The sequence below is a fragment of the Gekko japonicus genome, unplaced genomic scaffold (genome assembly GCF_001447785.1).
Source record: "Gekko japonicus isolate JY-2015 unplaced genomic scaffold, Gekko_japonicus_V1.1 scaffold3036, whole genome shotgun sequence".
In the NCBI taxonomy this organism is placed as follows: Eukaryota; Metazoa; Chordata; class Lepidosauria; order Squamata; family Gekkonidae; genus Gekko; species Gekko japonicus.
In genome coordinates, this window is record NW_015162043.1 from 2,516 (window position 1) to 10,912 (window position 8,397).

General features: G+C 47.7%; 1 long non-coding RNA gene across 1 annotated transcript in view; it reads left to right on the top strand.

Moving 5' to 3' along the window:
- The first annotated feature begins 1,768 nt into the window (after window positions 1-1,768).
- The window catches only part of LOC107105592, a 7,265-nt gene continuing 636 nt past the window's right edge, over window positions 1,769-8,397 (top strand). Inside the window, exons 1-2 of the long non-coding RNA XR_001482345.1 lie at window positions 1,769-1,838; window positions 6,358-6,442. This is a non-coding gene — a long non-coding RNA (uncharacterized LOC107105592). The remainder of the gene's footprint in view (window positions 1,839-6,357; window positions 6,443-8,397) is intronic.

Genomic DNA, 8,397 nt, shown 5'->3' on the forward strand with positions numbered 1-8,397 from the left:
CAGGATGTGGGGGATGGTCGAGACAGGCTTGAATGTGTATTGTAGATAGCGCGCTTTGTAATACTGTATAAGGATCCTCCTACATGGAGGCCAAGAGATTCTTCGCGTTTCTGAGATCTCATGGCCTTGTGGGTAGTGTTGCAGATAAACGTTCACTCCATTATAATTTGTACTTTGTTAACCTGTCTCTGTCACACGTAACCATGACGTATGAATGTGGGCTGAACCAGCGTTCTCGTAGATCATGCTTTTGAACTATTTGCCATTACTGTCAAAGAGTTTGATTCACCGGCAGCTCTTCTGATTTCTACAATAAAATCCATAAGTGGACTTATTGCATCTGAGAGTTACTGTAGAGTCTCACAGATTGACACACACCGCAACTATGGTAAAGGTGAAGGTTCCCTTGCTCGAAAGCCAGTCGAATCCGACTCTAGGGTTGCGGTGCTCATCTCCATTTCAAAGCCGAAGAGCCAGCGCTGTCCGAAGATGTTTCCATGGTCATGTGGCCGGCATGACTAAACACCAAGGTGCACGGAACGCTGTTACCTTCCCACCGAAGTGGTACCTATTTATCTACTTGCAATGTCTTGCTTTCGAACTGCTAGGTTGGCAGGAGCTGGGGCCAGAGACGGGAGCTCACTCCGTCATGCGGCACTCAGGTCTCGAACTGCTGAACTACTGATCTTCCAGCCAGAAGCCTTGCTGGGCAAAAGCCCCACTTGGCCCTGCCCACTTCCTAAAGACACTTGGGAGGCACCGGGGAAATGTTTTGGTGGGCCCCACGGCAGCCATGGGCACCACGTTGTGGACCCCTGTTCTACAGCGACTCTTCATATCTATATATCTAATTCCGAAGTCGCCCCCTGGTGTGCGGATACTTATTTCCGCACATCGGGGGGACCTGGAGGGGAGGGAGATGTTTGTGCACACTTGGGGCAGTCCCCAGGTGCGAGTATCGCGGGTCCCGCCCCCTTGTGGTATCTATTGGCAGCCTGAGGTTCCAAGAGCTTTTTCAGAACCTCCGCCACACACCTGGCATTAATGGGGCCTGTGGCTTAGAACGTCTGCAGGCGGAGTCCTGAATCTTGATTGAAAGAAACCATTGCTAGTGATAATGGATATGCTACTTGTGTACATGATTTCAGGAGCACAATAAAATCCCCTCAGGTTTACCATCAAGTAACTATGTAGGAGCTGCAGTGGCTCAAGTGGTTAAGACACTGAACTGCAGGCTGTGGAAGGTCAGTAGTTCAGCAGTTCGAGACCCGGGTGCCGCATGGCTGGAGTGAGCTCCCGTCTCTAGTTCCAGCTCCTGCCAACCTAGCAGTTTGAAATTGCAAGAAATTGCAAGTCGATAAATAGGTACCGCTTCGGTGGGAAGGTAAGAGCGTTCCGTGCGCCTTGGTGTTTAGTCATGCCGGCCACATGACCACGGAAACGTCTTCAGACAGCGCTGGCTCTTTGGCTTGGAAACGGAGATGAGCACCGCAACCCTAAAGTCGGACTCGACTGGCTTTCGAGCAAGGGAACCTTTACCTTTAACTATGTGGTGAAGGCGTATTGTGGGTTAGCCTACACAAGCTGGTTGACAGGTGTAAATAAACACTACTGACGCGGAAAACATCATGACAGCTACTTTCCTTCAGTGAACCAAGGAAAGACAGTCTTTTGAGATGTTGTGTTGACCTTTTGAATCTAAGGGGAGCAACAAGGGAATGACTCGCATAAAGTTGTTAAATAACGGTTACTGTGGTTTTCTTTTGCAGTGTGTGCAATGTATATCAAGAATTTGCCTGTTCTTCAGCGACTTAAAAGGGATGAATTCTTTGATCAAGGTGAAGCCATCCGAACATTATACTACCTATAAGCTCATGCCTGCTTACTTAAAAGTAAGTTCCACTGTATTCAGTGGTGCTTACTCCTAAATAAGTACAGGATGGCAGCATTAAAGTTTTAAGTAGGTGTTGAATCTGGTCCGTACCTCAGGAGTTACTATGACAGAGTAACTCTATACTCATTTCCTCTTCTAATTTAAGCAGAGGTCATTTCATAAAAAAGAGGTGCAGGAGCTCATTAGCATAACTCATTTGCATATGCCACACCCCCTAACATCACCAGAAGTGTGTCAGAAGGCAACACTCACCGCTCAGGCTCCACTAGACTGTTCTGGATTGCTAGCTATTGGGGGGGGTGGAAACATGCAGAACTGTCCTTGCAAAGGAGGGAGAGCTTGTACCTGAGTAAACCTTGGTCTTTAAGGTGCCACTGGACTCTTTTGGATTGCTAGCTACGGGGGGGGGAACGCGCAGATCCTCGTGCTCCTAGTGGCCTGAGGCTGCTGGGAGCAGGGGGTGGAGCTTGTTGCATGTGCCCGCCCCCCTGGGCTCCCGCAGGAAATGACCCCTGAATTTAAGTATCCATCCAAGATAAAGCAGAGGTTTGGTAAAATCAAAGGCTCTCCAAAAGCTGCGCTACTAGAATCATTTTGGAAAGATCACAGGAAAGCTGGGGAGGTTGCTGTGTGGACAGGCAAGTCCGCACCTTTCCCAGTCTTGCCCACACCACCACCAGTTCCCCTGCCCCCCCCCCAGCAGCCATTCCCCTCTTCCATGCCATCAGGGCTGCTGCTTTTTTTAATTTTAAAAGTCAGTAATTAGCGAATCGCATTATACAAATTATAAGGATAACTTTTCAGTTACCCAATAAAAAGAACAAAGAAGGCCTCCATGGGGTTAGAATCACCACACTGGGGATCCCAGACAGGAAGAGCGCAGGACACACCGACCGATTTCACACAAGAGCTCCGCTGTGGTCGCGCCTCCCTTTGCCCCCCGTTGTATTGGTCAATTTCCCACTCGAAGCCGCGCAGCCGCATTTTGACCCACGGCTTCACCCGATTTTCCCCACGGTTTCCTGATCCTCAAAAAACAGGCTAAGCATAATAGAAATTGTGCAGATAAATGTTGGAAATGTAAAAATAAGACAGGTACATTTTATCATATGTGGTGGCTTTGTGATGTAACAAAGAGATACTGGAGATGGGTCCACAAGTTGATGCAAGAGATATCGAGAATTAAAATACTATTTTTGCCTGAAATATTATTACTAAACATATTTCCAAAGGAGTTTGATAAAGGTGATAGATATTTGATAGTACACCTATCTACTGCAGCAAGAATATTACACGCAAAATATTGGAAACAAATGGAAACACCAAAGAAGCAAGAATATGTGAATAAACTGTTGGAGACGGCTGAAAATGACAAATTGTCATCGTTGATGAGAGGGACAACAGACCCAACATTTCAAAAGAAGTGGAAAAAACTGTATGGTTGGTACAATATAAATGCATAGCTTAAAGTAATGAAATTTTTGGTATTATTAATCTTTTTTAGTTAAATAGAAACTATGGTAAAAAGATAAGAGTATACAGAAACTTAAGCAAACTTATAGAAATTCTTTAAATATGGTAATAGAGTTATAAGAAAATATACTGATCTCTTTGTATGTTTTATGTGTGTAAGTGGATGTTTGTTATGTAGTATGTTTGTTTGTTGGTGTATAATATGAACAATAATAAAAGTGTACCTTATGGGTACTTTAAAAAAACAACAGTATCACAAAACCGTGGGGAAAATCGGGCGAAGCCGTGGGTCAAAATGCGGCCGCCCAGCTTCGAGTGGGAAATTGACCAATACAAGCGAGGCAAAGCGGCGCAGCTCTTGTGTGAAATCGGTCACCATTATATGGAAGCCCCATTGCTGCTGTACTGAAATGACAACCACCCTGCTGATAAGGAAACCCAGGAGGCCCCTTGCTGTGTGGAAGTCATCCCAGGTTTGAGAAAGATTGCAATAAAACGGGGAAAGAATGAAGGAAATTGAATAGAGGGCAATGGTGCTGCTTGTAAGGAAGCCGACAAGAAACCAGACAGACCTGTGTAATAAAAGATGCTACAACTAAAGGAGTAATGTCTAATATAGACAACAAAATAGGATCCATGCACAAAGTATCATAAAGCCCACACAGGTACAATTCTCACGTAATAAGAACCAATAAATACAAGAAGAAGAAGAAGAGAAGAGATTGGATTTATACCCCGCCCTTCACTTGGAGTCTCAGAGCGGCTTACAAACTCCTTTCCCTTCCCCTCCCCACAACAGACACCCTGTGAGGTGGGTGGGGCTGAGAGAACTCTGACACAAACTGCTCTTTTTCAAGGACAGCTGTGCCAGAGCTTGTGACTGACCCAAGGTCACATCAGCAGGTGCAAGTGGAGGAGTGGGGAATCAAACCCGGTTCTCCCAGATTAGAGTCCGCACACTTAACCACTACACCAAACTGGCTCTCAAATTCCATGGGAAGTCTTCAAAATGCTTGTATGCCGGCCACATGACCACGGAAATGTCTTTCGACAGCGCTGGCTCTTCGGCTTGGAAACGGAGATGAGCACCACATCCCTAGAGTCAGATGCGACTGGCTTTCGAGCAAGGGAAACCTTTACTTTTTACCTTTATATCTCCTTTACAGGAAACTGCACTCTTGTGAGTCACTTTAGAAGCACACGCTATCCATCTGGTGCAGAAACTGTATTAGGTGTATTGGTAAAGTTCTTGCATGTTGTTTACAATTTTCATAATTTCCAGTATTGTGTTCTTAGTGTTATTTTTTAATGTCTAGTCACTTCTGAGGAAGTTCAACGAAACGACGTTTATAATATCCAGATCCTTCATTCATTGTACATTGTAATGACTTATCTGCAAGCATTTTGAAGACTTCCCATGGAATTTGTATTTATTGGATCTTATTACATGAGAATTGTACCTGTATGGACTTTATGATACTTTGTGCATGGATCCTATTTTGTTGTTCATATTAGAGTCACTGCATTACTCCTTCAGTTGTAGCGTCTTTTATTACACAGCTGTGTCTGGTTTCTTGTTCCCTTGCTGTGTAATCCTCGCAGGGCTCTTTTTGTAGAAAAAGCCCAGCAGGAACTCATTAGCATAATAGGCCACACCCAACAGCAGGAACTCATTAGCATATTGGGCCACACCCCTGCCAGCACAGCTCATTAGCACATTAGGACGCACCCCCATGCTACCAGAAGTGTGGTCATCCAGCCACACCCACCTTTTGCTTCTTATTCTGTTTTCCTTGTTTGTTGTCAAAACCCAGGGCCTTTTTTTGTAGCAGGAACTCCTTTGCATGTTAGGCCACACACCCCTAATTGTAGCCAATCCCAGGGGTCGTTTCATAGAAAAAGAGCTAGGGGCTCTCATTAGCATAACTCATTAGCATATGCCACACCCCCTGACATCACCGGAAGTGTGTCATAAGGCCACACACCCCGCCCCCAACGGTCCATGCCGCCACCGCCGGCCTTGCAGCTCCACTGCCGAGCCCCACAAGGGGCCTGGCGGTGGACATGCAAGGTCGGCGGGAGTGCAAGGAAGCCCTGCGAAGGCCCTCCCTGGCCCCAGGCAGGCAGGGGTGGGGAGAGGCAGGGAGGAAGCAACTTACCCTCCCTCTTCTCCTGCCTCCTCCTGGCTGAATGAGGGCTGGAAGCGGGGCGGCCGAAGCAGGGGACGGGGCTTCGTCATGTGCCCCGCCCCCGTACCTCACCCGGGGGACCTGCGATCCCCCCCGAAATTACCTCTGGCCAATCCTAATGAGTTTCTGCTATTAGGTGTGGCCTATTATGCTAATGAGTCCCTGCTGGGCGTGGCCAACTTGGGAGCCAGCCGGAACTCCGTTCCTGTGCGTTCCTGCCCAAAAATAGCCCTGCTTCTGTATATGTAAGGAAGCCAAGGGAGAGCAAAACATCTGCGTGGAAAGGGAGAAAGGCAAAGTGTGGAAAGGCTTAGGCACTGCCTATCCCTGCCGCTTCTCTGGTTCCATGTGACAAACATCCAGCTTTTCTCTCTAATAATCGCTTCAGCACGTCCACGTTTTGTGGTCTTCTTGTGTCAACTGGAAATGAACAAACCCAGATTCTTCCCTGTGCTCGTTCTGTCAATTAAGTAACTCCAGAACGTTAAAGTAGATTGTGGTATATGATTCTTTTCTCTCTGCTTTTCCTCTGGAAGTGAGAAAGCAACCGTCATTGCGCATGTTCATCGGCAGGGAAACAAGAAAAAGGAGGAGATTCGACATACATCAGTGCAAAGAGATATAATACTGGGGCAAAAACTATTTTCTTATAGATGCTAATAACTTGTCTGTAACTTCCTAGGAAGAAATTGTCGGGCAATCCATTTTAGAAACATACTGAGAATCGGAATAGTTATTTTTTTTTTTCACGGTGATATTATTCTTCTGTATTTAATTTTAATTTTTTGCTTTTTCTTGCAGCTGGAAAATACATCTTAGGTGCAACAATTGCAGGATGCATTTTCTGGGGCTTAATCTATGGTCTGATCATTTGGTATTTTAAGTGGTAAGTAGGCAGAATGCCACAAATGGGGTTGAATGTGCACACATTGCTATGTATCTGCTGGGAAAATATTCTTTGCTTGAAATTTATAATTGCTGGTAAACTGACATTCATATAAGAATGTTTTGTAGAGCTAGAATGATACACAGTGCACCTCATCAATATATTCCATTCTTTAGCTATCCCCCATCTGTGGTCAGCTAATTGCAGACACTGGGGCCATGAACAGAAAAGACAGAGCTTTCTGCAAAGCTGAGAAAAGCCCAATGTTCACAAAAAAAATCTGAAGTCTAAAAAACAATAATTTGGGGAGCATTGAAACTCTCCAAAATGATAGAAGCAGTGCATAAAAGAATGCCCTCTCAGTGGCCACTGCGGGGTCGCTAGGCAACCATAACACTATTGCCACTTTCAAGCCTTGGTTTCTGTCAGTAAAAGGCAGGGGGTTGGGCAGTGCTCTTTATAGGGATACTTTGGCCTTTAAGGGAGGACTCATTGGGGCCAGGCCCAGCAGCAACCACTGAGCATCTCACTACCTTGCAACTAGCCATTACTCTCCCAGGCCCAGCTGCTTGCTGCTGTTCGACAACAACCAGTCTCCCCACCAAAGCCATTGTGGTTAGCGTTTCAGAGTCAGACTAGCATCTAGGAAACCCAAGTTAGAATCACCACTCTGTTGTAGGAGCTCACTCGGTGACTTTTGGCCAGTCACACGGTGTAACTTACCCAGGGTTGCCAAGTCGAATATCCTTACCGGTGGGGGAGCGTCGCTGGGCTTCGGGAGCTCTCCTCTGATGTGTGTGCACGCGCGTGAAGTGCGCGCGCGCGCGCTGCCAGCACATCCCAGAAGTTATGTGCGACGTCGATCACGTTGGGGGCGTGGCCCCGATCATCGGAGGGAAAACCATAGAGTTTCCCCTCCGAGGATCGGGGCCACGCCCCCAACGTGATCGACGTGGTTGCGTCACCTCTGGTGACGTAGCCACGCTGCGCTTCGGGGGGCGGAGTTCCCCCCGGGGCCTGATTCCACGGCGGCGGAAATCGAGCCTCCAAAGCAGGGGTTTACCCGCCCCCACTTGGCAGCCCTAAACTTACCTTATATGGTTGATGTGAGGATAAAATGGAGAAGAGAATGATATAAGCTGCTTTTGGTCTCCACGGTGAAGCAAAGTGCGGTATAAATGAAGTCAATAAATAACATAACGGAAAATGGGTAGATAAAAGGTAGGTGGTGGGTGTGTGGCTGGGAAGCGGAGAAGAAACCAGGGACAGGTGAGGATATGGGCATTGCCAGGAGGAAGGAAAGAGGAAATAGTGTGGGGAGGGGGACACAGAGGAAAGTGAGGTGCCAGCTCTATGTCCTTGCAAATTCCCCACTGTGCAACTGGGCCTGGAGTGGCCCAGTGGCTGGCCCTGTGCAGAGTTTTCCCAGGAAGAGGCTGCCAGGGGGAGGGAAGGTTGAAGATGGAGGAAGAGATAAAGGTAGATTGACTGATGGGGGGGGGAGTAGAGGAGGAAGCAGGAAAAGTGCCCCCCCCCCGTCTGCCCGCCCCCCGCCTCTCTGGGACTCTGCAGTCTGGAGATCAGTTGTAATTGCCAACTCTCCCAGTGGGTGAGGAACATTTACAGATCCTTCTTCCTGTTTGTTTTAATCGCTCTGTGTGTGTCTGTGTGTGTGTGTGTGTTAGGGTTGCCAAGTGAAATGTTCTCCGGGAGCCGTTCTTCGACATGCGCATGCACACGCTTTGTGCATGCGCACCACCAACACGTCACCGGAAGTGACGCGCGACGTCAATCACGTTGAAGGCGTGGCCCCGTTCATCGGAGGGAAAAGCATAGAGTTCCCCCTCCGACGATCAGGGCCACGCCCCCAACGTGATTTACGTGGTTGCGTCACCTCCGGTGACGCAGCCATGCTGCGCTTCCGGGGGCGGAGTTCCCCCCGGGGCCCGATTCCG